The sequence below is a fragment of the Plecotus auritus genome (assembly GCF_963455305.1).
Source record: "Plecotus auritus genome assembly, chromosome: 9".
Taxonomy (NCBI): Eukaryota; Metazoa; Chordata; class Mammalia; order Chiroptera; family Vespertilionidae; genus Plecotus; species Plecotus auritus.
Genome location: NC_137783.1, coordinates 50,157,947 through 50,182,312, shown reverse-complemented (window position 1 = coordinate 50,182,312; position 24,366 = coordinate 50,157,947).

Sequence of the window (24,366 nt, the reverse complement as noted above, 5' to 3'; positions counted from 1 at the left end):
AAAGTTCAGTACCCATATAGCTAATTAGGGGCTTATTAAAACATATAGATCTGGGCCCCCTTTAAAAAGATTCTGATTGAATAGAACTGGAGTGGAGCCTTAAAACATGTAGCTCTAACAAACTTGCAGGTGATATTAGTGATATTAGTCCATGGGCTGTCTGCATTTTCAGCACCACTAACATACAGCTCCTGGCATATAGTAAATTTTCATTATATAAACACTTTAAAAACCTTAATTCTTTGTTCTTTAGATTCCACATGTAAGTGAAATCATATGGTATTTGTCTTTCTCTGTCTGATGTATTTCACTTAGTATAATACCCTCTAGGTCCACCCATGTTGTTGCAAATGGTGAGAATTCATTCTTTTTTATGACTGAGTTATATTCCATTGTATATGTATGCCACTTTCTTCTTTATCCACTCACTTATTTTTTGAGGGGGCGTGGTTGGGGTTAGGTAAAAAAGGTAAAGGGATTAAGAAGTACAAATTGGTACTTACAAAATAGTTATGGGGATGTGAAGTACAGCATAGGAAATATAGTCAATAATATTGTAATAATTATGTATGGTGCTAAGTATGTGTTAAATGTCTAAACACTATGCAGTATACCTGAAACTAATGTAAAAATATTGAATGTCAACTGTAATTGAAAAAAAAAAAAAAAAAGAGAGAGGTGAGGGGGAGGAGAAAAGAGGCAGAGAGAAAACAAACAAAAACAAAACTTTAATTTGTTCCTTTTTTAAAAAATAAATCTTTATTGTTCAGATTATTACAATTGTTTCTCTTTTTTCTCCCCATAGCTCCCCTGCACCCGATTCCCCCCCCACCCTTTGCCCTCCCCCCGCCCCGCCACTGTCCTCATCCATAGGTGTAAGATTTTTGACCAATCTCTTGACCCCTCACACTCTCTTCCCCCCGAGAATTGTCAGTTCACTCCCTTTCTATGCCCCTGATTCTATTGTATTCACCAGTTTATTCTGTTCATCAGATTTTTTATTGACTTGATTTTTAGATTCACTTGTTGATAGATATGTATTTGTTGTCGCTTTGTTGTTCATAATTTTTATCTTTACCTTTTTCTTCTTCTTCCTCTTCTTAAAGAATACCCTTCAGCATTTCATATAATTCTGGTTTGGTGGTGATGAACTCATTTAGCTTTTTCTTGTCTGTGAAGCTCTTTATCTGACCTTCAATTCTAAATGATAGCTTTGCTGGGTAGAGTAATCTTGGTTGTAGGTTCTTGCTGCTCATCACTTTGAATATTTCTTGCCACTCCTTTCTGGCCTGCAGTTATAAGGTTACTCAAGAATCTTCTAGAAACCTCCAAAAAACTTAGTGAGACCTCCAAGGGACTTAGTGAGACCTTCAAGGATCTTAATGAGAATGCCAAAAAAATGGAAAAGGACCAGTCAGAAATTAAGCATACACTGTCTGAAATAAAGAATAATATACAGAAATTGAACAGTAGACTAGAGGACCCCAAGAATTAAACCAAATATTTGAAATACAAAGAAGCAAAAAACACCTAACCAGAAAAACAAAAAGAAAAAAGAATCCAAAAAGATGAAGATAGTGTAAGGAGCCTCTGGGACAACTTCAACTGTACCAACATCCAAATTATGGGGGTGCCAGAGAAGAGAGAGAGATAAATATTGAAAACCTATTAGAAGAAATAATGACAGAAAACTTTCCCTACCTGGTGAAGGAAATAGACTTACAAGTCCAGGAAGAGCAGAGAACCCCAAACAAGAGGAATCCAAAGAGGACCACACCAAGACACATCATAATTAAAATGCCAAGGGCAAAAGACAAAGACAGAATCTTGAAAGCAGCAAGAGAAAAACAGTTAGTTACCTACAAGGGAGTACCCATACGAATGTCAGCTGATTTCTCAACAGAAACTAATTTGTTCCTTTCTCCACTTTAGCAGACCTCATCTACATGGCAACATAAAAATTACTGCAAAATGCAAACTCTTTTTAACATCCCTTTCCCTCAGCTTATGTGTTTACCCAATTTTGATCTTTCCCTTCATCTATGGAAGGAGTGACTTCATTGCTGGCTTATTGTAGTAGGTGGGACAATGGGAGATTTATGGATGAAGGCTTGGGTCTGGTCTTCAGTTGACTTAATCATCATCTGTCCTCAGCACCAGGGGGAAATTAATGTGGGAAAGGGACTTTCTCCTGGTCAGCCCCAGAATTCTGACAAAGCTGACCATTTTTCTCTTGACTAGAAAATGGGAATGTGCAATACAAGTGGAATAGTAGCAAGAGCAAGGATTCTGGAGCCAGGCAGACCTAACCTTATATACAAGCTCATCATTGTCTACCATTGGAAATCACCTTAACCTCTTCTCTTAAAAGCAGTTTTACTGATTATTATAGATATGAATCTTTGATCATAAGCTTAAGAGTACAAGAAATATAACTTCCTTTATTTTTCTCCAATGTTTAAAGCCCTCATGCAGCTAGGGAGCAGATACTCATTTAAGGGCTTCTCTTTTCTTTTCCCAAGGCTCTTTGTTGAGGATTTCTGACCCTGGGTTAGGCAGGATTTATCCATACTGATATCTGCTGAGATGCACAATCCCATCTAGACTTTTATTGTCAATCCATGCAGGTTGCCCCTGAGTCATGCCTCATTCCTGAACCCAAGGCCTCATCATGCTTAACTCTATCTGAGCTGGTTTCATGCCCTTCTTGGCTGTACTGATGCCAGTCTGCTGCTTCCTGGCTTTACCAGGCTATAAGAAACTTGGAAGGGTCCTCATGTCCATGCCACTCTCAACTCAAATTTGCCTACTGCTCTTGCATCTGGCTAAGACTTGAGGAACTCTGTGAGGCCACCTATAAATCATTACCCTGGACACACAGTGTGCCATTTCTACCTGAGTCCTTCCTTCTTCCCAGGGCTGTACCTGAGAATCAGAGGCACAACCCTCTTGGCATTCAGATTCTTTAAAGCTATTTATTTTTGAAAATTAAAATCTTAGGCTCTTTAAAATCAACAGCCTTTTTCTTTTCTTTTATTTTTTAGCAGTCATTTATGAGTCTATGAGAAATGAGTGTCACATGGGAAAAGGCTAATGGATACAAAGAAATTACAGGAAAAAATGTCAGTTAATATTTCCAAACATCTCAACCACATGCACAAAGTAGGATAAGACTATTTTTAGGTTTACCATGAAGGTTCAATGCTGTCACATAGGTTAAGTTCATAGCAGTCTCTGATTTGAAACAGATCTTAGATAAATATTAGTTCCCTTCCATTAGTCTCTTCTACCTTTTGGACCATTTATCTTTTCCTTAATGGCTTTCCTTCCCTTGCCTTTTCTTCAAAATATAGTGGTTCCTTACTTTTTATGTATTTCCCTCTCAAAATGTTCTACCTTTTATGATCCTACTGAACACCTACAGACACTTCACATTCATCTTGTCCAGAACAGCACCCAGTGTTGTCTTCCCTTTGGCCATCCTCTGACAATATTGTATTTCTAATAGTTATATGAGATAATGGCATTCCCCAGTTTAAGTATTTACAATGGTGCTTTATTTCCTATAAGTAATGGTACTTAAAGGCATTGGCTATCTGGTGCCAATCTTCATGTCCATCGTTAACCCTCAGTTTTTTTTCCCTTCTCCTCTGTTCTTCACTCATATCCCAAATCAGTGCTCAGCAGTGTTATAAAAATAACCTGAAGGGGTGGCCAATTGTGATTTAACACAAGAAATTTATTACTAACCAAAAATTAGAAGTTTGGGAAAAAATGTATATATCTTAAACACATCAATCCTTTCATTCCGCACTTCAGTAGACCCCTTCTACTTGGCAACAACAAAAATTACTATAAAATAAAAAATTCTTTTAACTTTCTTAGAAGTTACATGTAACAGTATATATTACATAGACTAGTGCTTTCCTATAATATTATCACATTCATAATAGCAAAATAAGAAAAGGAAAAAAAAGAGGCTAAACATCAATAATCTATCCACATCATTGTGGTATTTATTGCATAATCCAGTGCTTTGAACATAGTAGATTCTCAAGAAATAATTCCTGAGTAATAAATGTACCCATGGAGGCCTTACTGGTGCTGCCCTCCTCTCCACCTGGCTAGTACACTCCTGATAGGTGAAGGTCACATGATGCCACTTCCTTAGGCACACAGTGGCTGGTGTTGCCCCTTTCCCACCCAAGCCACCTTGTTTTTCACCTGGCACCATCACACTCATTTTTCAATCTCAGCTTAAATATCAACTCCTCCGTTAAGCCTTCCTTGACACTCTAGATAATCTCTCCCTTCCCAGAGAAATCAATCATTCCCTTCTTTGTACTTCCACACCATTTGATGAATGCAATTCCAAATGCTTTAGTACTATGGACTCCTTGTTTGGAATATGTATTACAACATATTCAAAGAATTTTTCTTTGAATTTTGGCATCATCATGCACAGCAGACATTCTGTGAATTTTTATTTGGTTTTGTTGGGTGGAAAACTTGAAGACCAGAAGACTAAGAGCTGTTGACTCAATCACACACAATGAACAGGTATACCTTGGGTTTATTTTTAAGCAAAAACTATGGTTTGCCTTTTTGGAATGTTAGAATCGTCTTTACCTAATAATACTTCCTTTCTCCTGTTGGCACATCTGGCCTACACACAGAGAAAATCCAGGTCATTGCTCCCTAGGAGTTCCTGAGGAGCCAGCGACTACAAATCCATGGTTTTCTTGCCTCCAAATCTTCCAACACTGCAGTAAACAAACATGCATGTGGAGACTTTCTGTCCAAATTAAAGCAGTGATAAAGGGCAAGTGGCAGGAGTATGGGAGATTAGTCATGGAAGGTCTAGGAAATCTTGTCTTCCTGGCACACAGCACTGGAGAGTACCATGGGATGCCCATTCTGCAACATTTCCCAAGCATAGCCATTGGTTACAGTGCATCATAGTTCTTGAGACACAACATTGGCTTCCTATCCCAATGAATGGCTGAAATATACGGTCCAATTTTTGAAGGTAAACACATTTTCCCACCTCTTTGCACAAGGTTTTGGCAAAGACAAACTTCTCCCTGGCAGATTTTCTACTTCTAGCTAGAGATCATCCTTTGAATTCATTGTACACCTATATCTTCCAGTTATATCCTTCAAGGAAAAAAGTAACAACAAAAAACTCAAGAAATTTTGAAAATCAGTTTCTCAAGTTTTTTGCACTAAGAGACTCAACTGAAAAATTGTCCTACCACCCATTAGGTACTCTAGCCCTTCAAATAACACTATCCATAGTCCAGCTCATTGTTAAAGCCAAATCCTTCTTGATTTAAGATCTAATGGACAGCTAGAAGCTGGGCCATCACTTCACACCTGCCATCGTGTCAATCAGTTGGAGGAAAAAAATATTTTTTTTGTCAATCAAGTAATATTTGGGGAGGTTGTAACCTGTTATGGTGCATTACCCTTTGGCCACTGTAACTTAAAATGCCTTCAGCATTAAAGAGCATGTGCCAGAAATAATTAGAAGCTAGTCTTAATTGTATTCACATATACTAGTAAAGGAAGCATTTAGCACTGGAGTGTTCATACTATCTAGACAAGAAAGCTGGGGAGCCCATCTTCCCTGGTGCCACCATCAGCATTGCTATTAATCAAACGGAGTGGATTGAGGTTCAAAGCTATTGCCCTGGCACTGCAAATATTTAACACCAATGTGATTACTATTATCCTGTATTAATGTCCTGCCACTAGTGTTAACAAGGCCAGTATAGCAAACTGACTAATTCTCAATGCCCCTAGCATCCTGTGGTGAAAGAGATGGATGTTCTAGGAAACAGCCATTGTGGAAAACAGCAATATATAGGGCTGAGGCTGGCCTTACACATTTCAGTGGTTACAAAAATGTCTCCCCCCACCCCCTGTGAGTTACAGCTCACTAAGGTATGACACTGAATCACCTTATCTCTCCCAGTAACTGCTCTGTTGTGCCTGGCTCAGGGCATTCATTTGAATGACACCAACCTCAAAATCAGAATTTGGGCTCTAAATCTTGAGCATGTGATATTTTTTTCTTTATGGGCCAGATTTCAGAGACCCCCTAAGAAGAGAGAGAATCACCAACACACACCTGGATTGTACTTGTTCACAACTCATCTTGGCCGTTGCAACATCCTGTCCTCAGAATGACCTTACAGAAAAGAAGAGCTAACGGGAATAGCTACAAAAACAAGAATGACGGAGGAGTAAATAAAACAACAGGAAGGCAAGCAGGGGCCATGATGCCCAGGCTGAACCAGAATAAAACAAATTCATTATACTGTAAATTGCTCACACTATATGGGAGTCTATTACCCAGAGTTTGTGAAAACTGGAGAAGGGGGGCAGGTAGATTCCTACTATATTCAGAGCCTATCGATCACTACAAAATCCCCAGAGCCAAAGAAATCTAACTCCTGATGGATTGTTCATGCTTGTAGATGGTGAGTAGGTAAATTAAACCCCCAGATAGCCTTATCCATGGCGTGAAGTACATTACAGGCCTTTCTTCTACAATTGGGCTGTGAACATTTGAGGATAATTTGCCATCCTGAAGGCCCAACAGTGCCAGCCAGTGTCTAGTGCTCAGTATATTTCTGTTGTCTTCCAGAAGATTGTCCTGAAGTGTTAAAGCACATTGCACATAGTAAACATTCAATAAATATCAGTGATTCAGTATCTGTACAGTCAGATTCTTCATTGAAGCTTCCACCTTCCACTATGGATGTCTAATCCACATTACAACATCCAGGAACTTTCTTATTCTCACATCACTACTTCATTCATTCATTCATGCATGCTTTCATTCACTCTTTTCACAAATAGTGATAGAGCAGTTACTAAGTACTAGACACTATCAATCACATGTTATGGAGTGTGGTAATAGGTTTGACATCAGATGGATCTGGGTTTGAATCCTAATTTTGTGATATTGAGTAAGTTCCTTAGTATCACTAAACTTTAATCTCCTTGTCTGCAAAGTGAGCATAATAATAATGCCTCCCCTGGGTTATTGTTATGGTTAAAACAGCTTGGATAGTGAGATATTTAGCTGAGCTTAACACATGGTAAGCTCTATAAATGTAGTGGCTTCAAGGTTTCACCTAAAGCCAGGCATCACTGTGACCCTACCCTAACTTACATGGCCCTTGTTATTTTTGTCTTTCCCTGGTCTTCATTAGTATTTGTATCTGTTCTATCAAGTTTGTTTTTTGACTTTTTAATTTACTTGGTAGTCTTTCTTCCTTGACCTGCTATTCCATTAAGCTTTACCTGTGGCTTGTCCCATGTTGAAACACAATTGCAAAGGAGTCCAGCTTATGAGAAAACTGTGAGTGGGACTGAGTCCATATGAAGACCAGTGCAGGAGAAAGCTCATCTTCACAAACAGAGTGAGGCGGCAGGGAAGATGAGTAGACTCCTTATAGGGAAAAGCACGATGAGGCTCAGAAAGGAGAAGCATGGATGAGTACCTGATGGCTATCCTGCAGACAGTGGGGCATATTTTGTAGTATGGGAAGTCCCCTAGAGCACAGGGATTCCACGGAAGAAATTGTGTGATGATAGTGGTTCATAATACCTGGATGGGGAAACGGCAGATTTCCAGGTAAATTATGGGGCAATCAACATAGTTGGGAGCCTATAATAGTCATGTTTACCCTATTATTTCATCTTTGATCTTTAACTCTTGTTGGCTATAGCAATGTTAGTCTCATTGGTGAGAAAAGAATGTCCCACAGTGACTCTACCCCTGTACTTACTGGACCCCTTTGCATATCTGGATGTCTAGGCATAGGCTGGGATCCAAAAACATAATTTTAAAGAATAGAATAATAAATAGCTGAGAGGTTAGAAGAGGCAGAATGGCCCCTGCATCTCAGTGTCCGGCTTTGAAAGTGGGATTCTTAACTTCCTGAAATCGTGAGCCAAGTTTTATGAATATGTGCTATGGGCATTTTTTTTTTTTCACTAAAGAGAGGGTCAGTAGATTTTCTAAGATACTCCAAGTGAACTGCAAATTGATCCTGTCCTGCTTTGCTCCAAGGATTGACAGGGAGCTGTCTATGCTCCCTTGACATCCATTGAACATTCCCAAGGGCTGCCACCAGGGGCAGGAGAAGAAGACAGCGAATGCAGGGCCAAGCTCCCCTCCTCCCTTCCCACTTCAGTAAGCACAGTCATTTATTTTATTTTTTTTCACATTGAAATAGTTTTACTCCATTAAAAAGTTGGAGAAATAAACATGAAAAGATAAGAGTAGGGTTACCTCACTGAAGTGGTCCTTTAGCTCTCACATCCACCTTCACTATTGCAGCCAGGCATCTTGTGCTGGGGTGACCAGTGTCTACAGAGTGTCTGTGGCTTCAGCCCTGGACTGGAAGCACACAATATACTTTATCCTTTTTTTTTACTAGTAATTTTTCACTTCTCATTTTCCTCTTTATATTCTTGCTATGCCCATATTTTTTTTCATTTATTTAATTTCTGGCAGCCATCCTGACTTCCCATGAGTGGTTCTATTTTCTCTGCACCAGCTATGCTGCATGGGCTCTCCTTAGGTAATATTTCTCCCATTTCAGTCCAGCCCACATCTCTCCAGGCCTGATTCCTGTCATACAGGGGACTGTCCACTTGGCTCACTTGGGTCCTGGGCCCTATAGACATATTTGGATATCGATATCCACCATTTCTTAGAAAATATAACCACTATCTAGATACAAGCCCTTCAAGCTCCATACCCATTCATCATGTCTTCTGAAACCCTGAGGGCATTCAAATCAGCGCCCAACCACAATTACAGCTCATCCGCTGCCTACAATGCCTGCAAGTTTGAATAACACAGAAAACAAAAAAAGCTTCTATTCACAACAATATGAAACGGGTCAAATATACTATGGCATATTCACCCAATGTAATACTAGGTGGACAAGCAAACTGATACTTGTGAAAAATATTCATGATTAAATCCTAAATGAATGCAGCAAAAGTAAAATCCAATTATACAAAATCTTCCTGTGAAGTGATGAATAAAATGCAGATTATTTGAGATGTGCAGGTTGTTGTGATTCTCCTGGTCATTTCTGACTAGAGGCCCAGTGCACAAATTCATGCACGGGTGGGGTCCCTCTGGGTGGCCTGTGGAGATCGGGCCCCAGCTCATGCCCCCAGTTTTGCAGCCCCAGCTTGTGCCCCCAGCCTCACAGCCCTGCAGCCCCATCTGGCACCCTGCCTTGGCCTGGTGCCACCCCCTCACCTGCTCTACCACCCAGCCTGCAGGGCGATCGATTGTGGCTGGGTCCCCAGCCTGGCTCCCTCAGCACCTGGCAGCCAGGTGGCGGCCCCACCCCCTACCCCCGCTGCCACCGCCACTGGTTGCTGTCTGTGGGGAGATCAGCGGGGCAGTTGGGCCCCCACTCGCACCCACCTTGGCCTGGTGCTGCCCTCTCACCTGCTCCACCATCCTGTTGTAGTCCCGCTCTCTTCGGGGCCCAGTGGGGCCGGCAGTGCTTCCACTGCTGCCCGCTGCCAGCACCATATCACCGATGCCTGCCATGTTCTGTGCCACCTCCTGGTGGTCAGTGCACACCAAAGAAAGAGGTTGAACTCCCGATCAAACTCCTGATTGAACTCTTGGTTGAACTTCTGGTCGAACAACCACCAGAGGGGACAATTTGCATATTAGGCTTTTATTATATAGGATGCTTACAGGATGGTTGCACAGTGGGCATAAAGTGGGAGGGATTCTGAGAAAAGGATACTGAAAAGAAGCAGAAGCTTTTCCAGAAGTCCCACGGAACAGTTACACTTATTTCCCATGGGCAGCGCTTTGAACCAGGCCTCGCTGAAAAGTAGATAAAGAAAGAAGTTTGGAAATGAGGATTGGGTCAACCAATGAATGATTGCCCCAGCTGGTAACTGGGTAAATTAGTGGCCCTGTCTAATTTCTGGGCTTGAAGATCTGCCACAGTAACCACTGAATTTAGTAAGACCAGAATATGAAGATAAATTTTCCTCTTCCTCCCTGTCTTCTTCCTTGCCCCCATCCTTTCTTCTCCCCTTTGTATTGTAAGACCTAAATTTCCAAGGGCTGCCTTGATAGCTTAGGGCCTCACAGGGCCCCAACGACCTGGTTATGGATTCCCTGTTCTTGCGAAAATGCCCCCTTTCCAACAGGAAAGGCTTCCCCCTGGCAGCCAGGTCAGCTGCACCCCACCTGGTGTTCAAGCTAATGGGTTTCACCACCCTATCAGATTGTAAAATTATATAAGAAACCCATTAACATCTCCCATGTGATCTCAGGGTCTCCTCAGCCTCTTGTCCCACCAAAGCCTGACTCCCACAGCCCCTGCTGGTTCCCTCCCATGTGCAATTTCTGTGTGGTCCTGCATTACCTGAGGTGTCCTCCTCCCCTGGGCTGTGAGCATTAATGACTAATGCACTGTTGTCTATTTCATCTGTCTGGTGTCTGCTGTCTTGTGTTTGGCCATCTACTATTTAGGGTGGAGGATCCCTCCATTTCCAATAGTGAATAGGAGGTAATCAAAATATCCTTCAGTCTTCCTTCCTTCCAGGCCTACATGCCAGGCACTTTTCTAGCCACTGACCTTACAACAGTGAGCAAGAGAGACTTAGGCCTTGCCCTGAGGTGACTGACCATCTAGTCACAAAGATATTTGCCTTTATTGTGTTTGCTTCTCCAAGTACTGGAGTAGAGTGCTGTGGAGACACATAACAGGAACAACAAATCTAGAGTCGAGTATGCGTGTGTGTGTGCACACTTGTGTGCCCCTATGTCAGAGAAATCTGTGGTCAGAGGGAGTTAGAAGGGTTAAAATAATGGGAGAGGAGATTTTTAAGTTAAGTATGACTGCAGCTAAGTGTTTGAGGAGCTGAGAACATTGTAGAGGGGGGCCAGTGTAAAAGAACTGGCTCAGGAGAAGCTGGAGAGGGACACAGGAGCTACATCATGGAAGGCCTTCTCAACAGAGTGAAGAAATTCAGACTTTCATGGGTGAGCACTGGAATGCTGCTTTCAGCAGGAATACATGGGTGAACATTTGCTTTTAGAAAGACCCCATGGCTTCAGGGTAGAGAATAGGAGGGCACCACCATGGGGAACAGAAGAAAATCAGGGAGGCTGTGGCAGTGGTCTTGGCAGATCATCACACCTGAACCAGCCGAGTGGCAAAGCTATGGGGGTATGTGGAGGGACAGTCTAGGAAGCCTTGGGCCAGCCTCCATGGGAGAGAAGTATGTGGCTTCTAAGTGACTTTATACTCAAGGTTTTTTGTGTCTACCATCCTCATAAGGGGCAGGAAAGTAAAAGTTACCTGCTCACTTAGGACAATGGTTCAATTGCCTGTGGCACACGCTTTATATCAAAATTTTCTGCATCTGCAAGTGAAAACAAATATAACTGCAGTGGCTTACACAAACTTGAACCTATTTCTTACAGAGAGAGGTGGTTGATTCAAAGATGTTCCACTTTGACATGTCCCTTGTTGTCACAAGATGGCTGCTGCACCTCCATCCATTATGCACTCAAGGCAATAGAAAGAGTAAGTGGGAAAGGCTGTGCCACCAATATGTATCCTTATGTCAGGAAAGAGAAGCATTTTATAAATGACCTCTCCCAGAAGACTTCTGCCTATTCCTCATGGACACGGGCTACCCCAACCTGCATGGAAGCTGGGATGGAAAGTATTGGTTTTCTGGACTCTATAGAAGGTGTCAGAAAGGGAGAAGGGGGCTGGGAATGGCCACTCAACATCCAATCAGCAGTGTTTGCCACAAGTGCATTTTAAGCCTGGGTTATATCTGAGGGGGGCAGGGGAAGTTGTGGAGGCAAGCATGTAGCAGAGGTCAGTCACAGTCATGAATTTTATGAAAGGCTTGCTGGGAAACTACTTTTAAGAAAATATATATGGTGACTATGATTCCCCCGACAGCACGACTGAGTGATTTGCAATGTACTTGCATTTCATGGCCCTCGTTCCAAGAACTGTCACTCGCTCTCATGTCAGACACTTGAGTTGTTTCAAAATCACCAGGCTGGCCCACTATTAAATTACAGACACTGGCACATACAGAGATGTTTTAGGAGCCCCTAGTGTATGGTGAGAAGTGTGCTTGCTCTTCTCATCACTGTGGCATCAACACTATTGATTTGTTTGGGCAAATGCTTTTTTGAAAGACTGGAACTCCAGGAAGATTAAAACTGCCCTCTGCTCCAGGTCTCTTGCCAAAGGTCTGGAGTCTAAATTCCTTTAAAGCAGTTTTACACCCATGATATTATTTGATTCTCATGGCAATCCTGCAAAGCAGGATCTGCTCACCATTTTAGAAGACGAAACTGACCTGAATAAATGAAATCATTTGCTTATGACCACCCAGTAGACTCTGAGGTTCAGCAGCCCTGCTCCAAAGGAAGACTTTTGGGTTCAAATCCTTGGTCCTTCTAATGCTGGATGACTCAAAAGACTTTTGGGGTAGAAGTAAAGCAAGGCCACTGAGAAATAAAGGAAGACCAGCATTGATCACTGAACTATAATTATAGTTTAGGAAAATATGGAAAGAAGCTGTTCTATATATCTCTGTGCTAACAAAGCACCCAAAACTTAGTCCCACACAACACCAACTACTTTAGTATGCTCATGGATTCTGTGGTTTAAGAACTCAGACAAATCCCAGAGGGAATAGTTTGTTTCCTCTGTGATGTCTGGGCCCTCAGCTGGGAAGAATTAAGGGGCTGTGTGTGGGTTACCCCAAGCCTGAGGCCTGGAACTGATTGAAGACTCATTACATGCCTGGCTCATGGGCTGAGATGACTTTATAGCTGGACTCAGACAGGACTACTGACGTAAGCACCTATGCGTGGCCTCTCCAAGTGGCTTGGGCTTCCTCACAACATGGCAGCCTCAGGGTAATTGGCCTTTTCCACTGCTGCTCTGAGTTCTTCTAAGAGACTCTGTTCCAGTGAGCAAGGTATGAGCTGAGTGTCCCTTTGTGAATCACATAGCATAGCATCACTTCCCCCCCCCCCCATGTTTCTCACTGCCTTTGATCAGGTTTTCATTAAAAATTAGCTGTCCAAACTGATTTGGCCTTTACAGAATAAAGAAATTTAACTTTATGCCACAGGCTTCTTTTCTTCTGTGGTGGGCTTATTTTCTGTGGGCTTCTCAGCTGCTGGTTTCTTGGTAGCTGCAGCCTTTTTTCCACCAAAGGCTTTTTCTGCCAACAAACTTCTTCCCTTTCTTCTCTCCCACAGGCTTCTTGCCTGGAACCACCTCTTTATCTGATCTGACTTCTAGCATTCTACTGCTTTGTTCTCCCAGAGCTTCTGTTTCTTGGCCTGGTAAAGAATGGTGTTTCACCTCATGGTCTTTGTATAGGGGTTTAGCTTCAACATGATTATCAGGTTTTTCAGCGGATTCCTCTTCAGGGATCTGCAATGAATCTTCTTGCGTGGTGCTCAGAGAGCTCTTCAGATTGCTGGGCTTTTCAAGGTTCTGTATTGAGCATTGTGTGCATGGGAAGGTTGTAGTTACTCTTGAGGGAGGCAGCTTTACTCCAGGTGTCAAACAGATCATCTAACTTGCAGGAAACACTTTCAGTCCAAATGCAGACACAGCCCACATGCCCCTCAGGATCACGTTTCAAAATGTTCAGTTCACTTACATTAAGCAGAGTAATTGCAGGGATGTCTCTGAAGGCTTTGATGATACCTTTGTCCTCATCATTGATGATGTAAGGTCTCCTGTGCTGGATATGATGACGGTTTCTCATTTTGCCTTGCCAGGTCTATTCGATGACAGGCATGGATCTTCCAGGCCTTAAGTTTCTTTTTTAAAAACTGTTTAATGCTCACCTGAGGATATGTTTTTATTGCCTTTAGAGAGAAGGAGAAAGAGAGAGAGAGAGAGAGAGAGAGAGAGAGAGAGAGAGAGAGAGAGAGAGAGAGAGAACATTGATGTGAGAGAGAAACATAGATCAGTTGCCTCCCACACACTGGGAGCCTTGAACACAGCAGGTACAGTGACATTTTTGTCAGATGATGTTCCCTTTCGGAGCACACTGGTATCAGTGGAAGAGAATACACCGTGGCAGGGAGAGGAGAAGGCCATGCTCCCCTCAACCCAGTGGCTTCCATAGGAAAAAGGCCAATTATGGACACTGTCACCACATTCTATTCATTGAAGCAGTCTCAAATTCAACTAGACTCAGGAGAAGGAACTTTCTCTTAATGAGAAGTGTATCAGAATATTTGTAGCCATCTTTGAAAATCAGTGCAGAAGCCAATCTATATCAGTTACCTTTGTTTTAAATAGATACTGGGTAGAAAAATGCATTATACTTTATTTTCAGAAGTTTTTAATCTCAAAATTTAAAACATTCTATTTTATGTGGCCTTAATACTACCACCTGTTAATTGTGTGACCCTGGAATATCTGAATCCCAGGTCTCCATGTCTTTAAAATAGAATACTTCGCTTCTTCTACCATCTAATACCTACCTTACTGGGCTTCTGTGAGAAGGAGAAGAGGGAATGCATGCAAAGTGCTTTGAAAGGACCTGTTCCACGTTTATTCAACACAAACATCTAGCAGTTATGTGCCAAGCTTTGTTCTACCTGTTTCACAAAGATTGCCTCATTTAATCCTCATTTACCCTTAACAACATAGACACTGTAATTATTCCTATTAAAGGATGAGGGAACAGGAGTGCAGAGAAGGCAGTGTCTTGTCCATGGTCACATAGCATGTACATGGAAGGCCCGGACTTGAACAGAGCAATCTGGCTCTAGAGTCCAGACTCTCAACCACTCTGATGTATGCCCTCCCGGTAGAGGCCATGCATCATATGTAATTTATTGAGCATCCACAAGCAGCAGTGTGAGCCCAGGATTTTGGTTTATACAAAGACTGCTCAGCTAGACCAGGGGTCTGCAAACTAGGACTGTGGTCGAAATGGGGACACTGCCATTCCTTGTGCATTACCCATGGCTGCTTTCATGCTGTTCTAGCAGAACTGAATAGTTGTGACAGGGACTGGATGGCCTGCAAAGCTGAAATATTTATTTTCTGGTTCTTTACAGAAAAAAGTTGGCCAAGCCCTGTTTTAGATTTTACCTGCAACAACCCTTTTTATCCTGGATTCCTTGGAATTTCAAAGATGTTGAACCTTTGTCTTGATTAATTCCTTAATTTAACACGTGTTTATTGAGTACCTAATATATGGCAGACATTGTTGTAGTCCCTGGAACTACTTAGTGAATAAAAGAGATGTGGCCCTTGCCCTCAGAGAGTTTATGTTCTGGTAGAGTGAAATGGAAAAAAAAAAAAGTAAGGAAAAACCAAGTGATTGTAGCCTGTAGTGACTGCTATGAAAGAAAGAACTAGGGCCTGGCTGGTGTGGCTCAGTGGTTGAGCTTTGATCCAGGAACCAGGAGGTCACGATTCTCATCATTGATGTTTTTATCTCTCTCTCCCTCTCCCTTACTCTGAAAATCAATAAAAACATATCAAAAGAAAGAAAGAAAGAAAGGACTAGGATAACAAGTAGCCAAGGTTAGAAAGCAGATTTCTATAAATACAAGCTGTTTTAGTTGGGAACCCTATTATCAAAGCTAAAAGCGTTCTAATAAGAAAGTATGTAGAGAGGAGCTATGGAATTGTCATCTCTCAGAGAGAGGAATGGAGAGCTTTCTAGGAAGTTCAGAAAGATGGCCTTTCAGTGCAGAGCATGCGCCTCTGGATGTGATAGTGAGCTGAAAGGGAAAGTAACTTGGATGCAGACATGTAGGAAGCAGACAGTGAGTTCAACAAAAGTTGAGGTTTTAGAAGAGAGCAATAAATGGAAATAAGGTGAAAGGTGAATGGGCAAATTTAGCCTGGAGACAGATTTTGTTTGGTTCACACATCATTTTAAAACTAACCATTTGAATGCCTTTGGATGGAGACAATTTGGTTCCTCGCTTCCCCACTCGTATTTGCTGTGTTCTGTCTTGCCTGTTTGTCTTGTTTATGCTTCCTGCCATAGATTCCTGCTTGAGATTGCAAGCACTGGCTTATAGCAATATATGACAGACTCTCAGTTGCATAAGGAAAAACTGTAAAGACAGAGAAAAAGGATTGAGAGAAGTACTCATGAATCAGAGACCGAAATTTTGATGAGATCAGATGAGAGCTAAGGACTATTAAAGTAAGATCTGGAAATACAGGAAGGTCTCTTAAAAATGGAATATTAGAACTCAGGATTCTTAAACTAAAAGACTAATATTACAAGTTAAAGAGTGTGACACTGGGAGTAGATAACTCAAGAAGGGAGAAGTAAAGTGTTATACAAGCAGACGTATCACACATATATGAAACATGCACATATAATCTGCATATATACATATAAATAAATTTATAAACACACACTTTGAAGTAATTTAAGAGGCTACTTGGGTCCCAGCTGGTTTGGCTCAGTGGATAGAGCATCGGCCTGCAGACGGAAGTGTCCCGGGTTTGATTCTGGTCAAGGGCACATACCTAGGTTACAGGCTCAATCCCCAGTAGGGGTTGTGCAGGAGGCAGCCGATCAATGATTCTCTCTCATTGATGTTTCTCTCTCTCTCTCCCTCTCCCTTCTTCTCTGAAATCAATAAAAAATATATTTTAAAAAAAAGTTAGAGGCAAGGAAATTTGAGCTTAAAAAAAAAGCAGCTACTTGGCATTCAAATTTAAGACAATATCTCCACATAATCAAGATGTACATTTTTGTTTTTTTTCTAGACACATGATGAAAAGAATCATTAGGAGAAGCCCAAAAGCAATCAGCCAAGGAAATCCTTTTTATGACAAAACAACTTTTTCCATAGAAAAACCAGGGCAATTGAATTATTAAAAGCAAACCTATGGTTTCCAGGGAGCCAAAGACAGTGACTGCTGCCTAGGCCATTGTTTCCCATATATCTATTACTGTATCTTTTCTACCTCTCCCTTCTCCTCCACCTCCTTCTTTTTTCTCTTCTCTCTCCCTCTCTCTGTCTCTCGCTCACTCCTTCTTGTCCGTGGAAACCACACCCCCAGCATATATAGAACAGAGAATGCTCAAACTTCCAAACAATTATAATTTTTTACAAGGGAAAACATCAAGTACCAGTGAGAGGAGCTTCACACTTCCACCACAGGCCTTTGAGGTCAGCAGGGATCATCTGAAAACATGGAAGAGAGGAGCTAGCAGCCGGCCTAAAATTGCTCTAACAGAACCACCACAATGCGAAACCCACTTTAAAGTGTGAAAATGTAAAAAACATTTCCTTCTAAATGAGAGCACTTACTAGAGAGGAAGAGTTTAAAATGTGTACTTAAAAGAAGCAGATTTTGAAAGGCACAGCTTTTGAAGGACAAAAAAGCAGAAGTTCTTTTTGGCAATTGGGTGGTAAAAATGTATACTCCTAAAAGACAAAAAACACAAAAAACGCAAAACCTCAAAATAATCAGACACACAAAAACCTCCTTCATAAATAGACATCCACTGAACAAACCAGGCTTTACTTTACTAAGAGAATGGCATTGTACTAAGAATGTTATAATCTATCCCCAAACTAGAAAATAAATTAAAGAATAAAGACACCAAGTCTATGAGAAGTTAGTAAAAACTATATAAAACAAGAAAGCATCACTTTATATGATCAAACTGCCCCCCAAAGAAAAAAAAAACTATAAAACAGAAAAATTCTGACCAATGCTCCTTATTTCTTAAATAACATTAATTAAGAACTTGGGAATGTAAAAAGGCACACTGATTCAGAAATTGAATAACTAAGAACAGAAATAAACAAAAAGTGGAAGAAATAAATTGATTAAATTCAAAAAGTAAATGGAAGAAAAAGAAAACAAATCAGCTCAGAAATGAACACTGAATTACAAGGTGCCCAAAGGAATGGTAGCAAGTAAACATTTAATAGGGCATTGAGAAGATTCAGGAAACTAGGCAAGAAAATAAAAGTGATATGAAGAAATAAATAAAGAGCCAGAAGAAAGTGGTAAAAATGAAAGAGGAAAAGAAGGAATAATGTATGTATAACTGGGGTCTGAGAAGGTCAAAACAAAACAAAGTAACATAAATAATTTCAGAAATATAATCCAAGAAAACTTTCAAAAAATTCTGTATTTACATATGGAAAGTTTACATTTGGTACCTAGGAAAATGAATCTGAATACATCAACTCCAAAATATATCCCAGTAGGACTATTAGACTTCAAATATAAGAAAAAAAAATATGATAGCAACCTGGCAAAAAGGTAAAACAACTTACTATAGTAAAGTAAGTAGACTGGCATCACACTTCTCAAGCACAACATAAAAAGCAAGGCAAAAATAGAGCAGTAGTTAAAACAAAAAGCAAAAAACCAACTCAGTAAAATAGTCTGTACTAAGAATTTTCAATCTATCTATGAAGCATCAAAAGTTATATAAAATCTTTTAAGCGTAGTAATACTTAGACTTCTATACCCATAGTTCTTCTGTGGAATTTTCTAAAGGAAAGGCTTCATTCATCCAAGAGTTATTGGGAAAACATAAAAAAGAACTGCTAGTGAACACTTTATTAAATAAATAAATACACATATACATCAGTACTATATATAAATATATGTATAGTCTCATGTGCCTTAGCCAGTTTGGCTCAGTGGATAGAGCGTCGGCCTGCAGATTGAAGGGTCCCAGGTTCAATTCTGGTCAAGGGCACATACCTCAGTTGGAGGCTTCTCCCTGGACATGGCGTTGGCCAGGGATCATGCAGGAGGCAACCAATTGATGTGTTTCTCTCACATCAATATTTCTCTCTGTCTTTCCTTCTCTCTTCCACTCTGTCTAAAAATCAATGGAAAAATATCCTTGGGTGAGGATTAAATAAAGAAAAAAGAAAAATAATGTCTCATGTGACCTAACTATATGTGTCATATACAAGAGACATACCAAAATGAAGTGATTAGAAATGCATTAAAAAAGGCATGGTTGGACAAAGGTACACCATTGTGATAAAAATGAAAGTAGGTAAAAGAAAAACATCATATAGCAGACAAAGTAGAATTTAAGTTAAAAAGACCACATTAAATGAAGTGCAGAAAGACTAAGTGCCACAATTCACAATAAATATATTTCATAGAAATCTATGCATTTAATAACATAGCAATCATCTTTAAGAAGCAAAATCTATAGGAAATGCAAGGATGCACTCTAATAAGGACTTTAAAACATCATTTTGAGTACAAGAAATATCAATTGGGCAAAAAATAGTGAATAAGAATATAAAAGACCTAAAAAGTTTTTCTTAAAGTATAACTTATAAATATATAAGTTATATTATATATTAAATTATATATGCTGTTATGGGTTGAATATGTTAGCCAAAATAAATATATATTGAGATCCTAACCTCTCTTCCTCAGAATGTGTTACTAAAAAGGTAAAATTTCCTCAACTTGCAAATGATATGATAATATATCTGGGAATCAATAACAGAACTAACGTAAAAAACAACCATTCAGGAAGGTTACAGGATATAAAATTAATATACTGAAAACAATGGCCCTTATACACACAAGCAATAACCAGTTAGAAGACAATGGTAGAGAGACAACATTTTCAATAACAGCAAAGAAGAAAAAAATTGTTAAGAGTAAGCTCAACAGGAAAATGGCAAAACTCTATAAGAAAATGCCTCTAACTTTTGAAAGAGACAATGTAAACTTGAACAAACGGCAAGATATTCCGTTACTGGATTGACTAAATTTTATACAAATAACAGCACTCGCTAAACTAATTTATAACTTTAGCACCATCTCAATTAACATTACACGTGTTTTAGTTGAAACTAGATGAGTTTATCATAAAGTTAGTGTGGAAAATTAGACATGATAAAACAGTCAAGAAAACTAGAAAAAAGAAAAACATGTGGGGGGGGGGACGTGGAGGGGGCAATTAGCTGTACTACATTTTAAAATATATCCTAAAGCCTCTATAATTAAAAGAGCACCAGGCAGGCTCATGAATAGGCAAACAGGCTAGTGGACTAGAATAAAAGAATTAAAAAAACAGACTCCAAAACATATGAACATTTAGTATATTATAACAGTGGTATCTCAAATAAACAGGGCTAAGGTGGATTTTTAATAAATGGTGCTGGGACAACTGGGTAACCAATTTAAAGAAAGATCAAATTAGATCTGCATCTCACATCATACAAAAACACAACTCCCAAGCATTTATTTATATCGAAAATTTAGATCCAAAGAATTTCTATATTATGTTATCTTCTGTATAAGAAATGAGACAAAAATAGCAAAATATACATGTTAAACACAGGGAGTTCAGCAAGAATAGGTCAGAGATTGTCTACAATATAAAGAATAAAATAAGAATTAACTAGTCCAATTTATTATTAATAATGAATTGAATAAATTGTTTTCAAACTGAGGGAGAAAGGGTTGCTATTTCTTCCAGTTGAAGTAATAAACACAGAAGGAATGGTGGAAATAGCAAATCACCACAGTAACGATCCTTTCAGGTACATTTCATCAATGAACATTAAAACAGGGGGTGGGAACAAATGTGGGATGAGAAATGCGATTATTATGTAGTCTCAGAATAACTTCTTGGAAGATGCAATGGGTTAGAACAAGTAGAGATAACTGGCACATCACCTTTCCAAAGTGATCAAAGTTAACATGGCCAATTGTGGGACAGACTGGCCACTAAGAATTGGTAGGGAAGGGTAAAACTTCTGAATTATGCACCAATGAGAATGCAACATCATTTTTGTTATATTCTTGCCCAAAATGTATGACTTCAATTTAATCCTAAAGAACTATCAAACAAACCTATGTTGAGGAACAGTCTAGAAAACAGCTGGCCAGGGTCCTTTAAATGTGCCAAGTAATGAAAGACAGGCTGAGGAACTGTTTTTGATTAATAGTTAGTAAGGAGACATAATAATTAAACGTAATGTACAATACCAGATTGGACTCCTGACCAAAAAATGGACATTAGTGGGCCAATTGATTTTTTAAATAATAAATTGTATCAATATTAATTTCTTGATTATAATTATATTCTTAATATTTACACAATCTGGGTGAAGTTCATATAGAAATTCTCTGCACCGTTTTTACAACATTTTTTATAACTATGAAATTATTTTGAAATGAAAAATTAAAGAAAAATAAGCCTAATAATCTAATTTCTCTATTGTGTATTGTGGCATATGCCTAAATGATGTGCACAATTACAATGTTTTCTTTTTCTTTGTGTAATTATGCAAAAAAACCAGCCAGATCTAGTCACTGGTTCCTTCGATGTTCTCTTGATATTAGTTCCCTTTGGATATTCAGCTCTCCAAGCTGAATATACCCTTCTCATCCTCTATCTGGGATATGTTTTGGCTATTCACTGATTTTCCCCACAACTTATTAATGAAATAAACATCACTTTTAATTGGAGAATCTTCTTTTAATTGTAATCTCATTGATGTTCACAGCCAGAAAGGAATGAGGAAGGCCCAGCTTCCCTAAGCTCTTGAGTTACCTGAGCTCTCGCCTGCCCTCCTGTAAATGACCTGCACTCGCGCTCTCCAGCCGTCACGGTCTGATCAATAATGGTGCTGCGTATAAAGTTATATCTTACAGGATGTCAATATTAACCTTTCAAGTGTGTGTCTTTTAAGATTTATTCCTCAATAGCACTACTAAATATATTTCATATGCTGCAGGAACTTATTTCTTACCATGAAAGGAAACTGACATTTCAAAGCTAACTACCCTCCACCAGGACACTGTATCTTCTGGAATCAGCGAGATATCTAGCCTAACTGGGCTGACAGGGGATGCTCAGTACTTATCCACAGAAGGTCTAAGTCTCCCTAATAACCACCTCAAGAGCAAATATTTTTAAACCCACTACAGCATCTAAGACCATCTTGAGCACAGGATAAATGCTCAATAAACACTTCCAAATTGACTTCATCATGCATCTAAATGTCACCGTTTTGTCATTAATTATTTAATTCTTAACTGTCTAATGGCAAAAACCAGTTTCTGCATAGCAGGTACTGACTGAAAGGTTTCTAAATTTTAAATAATTTTATTTAATCCTTAAACAAATCTGAAAGATAGGTAATGTTACCCTTTTTATAGATAAATAAAAATAGGTAACTTCCCTACAGTTGCTTGGCTAATACAAATGGGAGACTTGATATTTGCAGCCAGACATAATACCAAAGCGATGCTCAGTCTTTATGCAATGTTACAAAGCACCAACCCATGGGGGAACGGAACTTAGAATTCAGGACACCTCCGCATACTTCAGGTTCGTCCTGTAGTTAGAAGCAACATGTGCTCTTAATCTAACTATTTCAATAACTCAGCTTTCTAAGGGCATCTTGTGCCTGGGTAACAAGAAATAAAATTTGCAATTCTGCCCCAGGCACCAAAGTGCCAGTATTAGCTTCCTATTGCTACAGTAACAAATAGCCACAATCTCTAACATTTTAAGAATGGAAACACAATTCTAAATTATTTTATATCTTTCTCCTAAATCAAATGGTCATGCTTTAACTGTTCATTAACATATTCACCTACTCACCTGTAGTTAGAAGCAACATGTGCTCTTAATCTAACTATTTCAATAACTCAGCTTTCTAAGGGCATCTTGTGCCTGGGTAATAAGAAATAAAATTTGCAATTCTGCCCTAGGCACCAAAGTGCCAGTATAAATATAAATATATATTTCTATAGAAAATCTCTCTCTCTCTCTTTCTCTCTCTCTCTCTCTCTCTCTCTCTCTCTCTCTCTCTCTCTCTCTGTGTGTGTGTATGATGTATATGGTTTACCTGCTTATTTGGTTTTGAAAACTATGCAAGCCTAGTTCATTATTAAGAAAACTCTATGTATTCTACCATATTGCCATTGAATATATTAAGTATCTAAATATTGCAATTAGGTATTAAATTTATAATATATACTGTCATATTTGTTAAATTAAATCAATACATATGTTAAGAAATTCATTATGTATATTACATTATGTATATTATATTATGTATATTATGTATATTATGTATATTATGTATATTATGTATAGTAGAACCAAGCAAAGATAATTTCATATCAGGAAATCTCTTTATGTAGGTTATCAGGTTAAAAGAGTAAAGAGAAGGGTATATGGTCATGTTTCTAAACACAGAAAAGAATTTAATAAAATTTAATGCTCATTGTGGATTTTAAATGTCAGTGGATGGTCGGATGGTTGGATGGTTGCTTGCCCCAATCCAAGGTCAACAGGAATCCCCAATTTTGGATGCAAGGAAGAAGCAAAATTGACTCAGTGCAAAACAGCTCAATTGTGATACAGCACAGCTGTGAAAACAGCATGCTGTGAGGCAGCCCTGGGGCCAGGTGGTCCTGGGGCCAGGCCCTTCTCCAGCTAGACAGCTCTGCTCTCACCTGCTCTGGTCTGCTTCCTTCTGCTCTGGCAAGACATGTCTGGGGTTTCAGCTCTAGGTGGGGACACACAGTCTAAAGTGGAAAGGGAAAGTGAGCTCCCAGAGCCACAAGGGAGATGATTTATAGAGACAAAAGTCCCCTCCTCTGGTCTCTGATTGGTTCTTCCTCATGTTAATATGGACTTCAAATCATCACACTATGATTGGTCCAAAAGGCATTGTTCTGATTGGTAAGAATGGAGCTTCTCTTTTGGTTGGTGAAGAAGCTGATGAGGATATATCTGCGCAGCTCCAATTGGATGGGGAAAGCCTCAGTCTTATTGATTTGAATAAGATTTCAGGAACTCCTGAACTCCTTTATCAGGCATGGCAGGAACACAGTACAGACAGGTAGTTCAGTGCAGAAGGCAGGTAATTCATTGCAGGCTTCTCCCCGAAGTATGGTATGCATATGAGGGCCCTGTGTAGAAAAGGCTATTGGACTATTTGTGTGTTTTTTGTTTTGTTTTGTTTTGTTTGTTTGTTTCTTAATTTGAGCCGAGTTAAGCCATCAGGAATCCTTCTGTTAGGTATCTTCTTTTTCAGGGTCCACATAAAAAAGGGAAAGATCAAAATGCAAAACAAAGGAATCCTTTCGTCATTGGATTAAATATTCTCAAAAACTTACTGAAAGCAGCTTACTTAGTGGTGCAACTTTAAAAAACTTTAAAGTTAGAGGCAAATTTAGGATTCTTGCCATCACTGCTTCTATTTAACATTTTATTGGAGTTCCTAACCAACATAATAAGAAAGAAAAAGAAACAAAAATTATAAGTATTGAAAATAATGAGGCA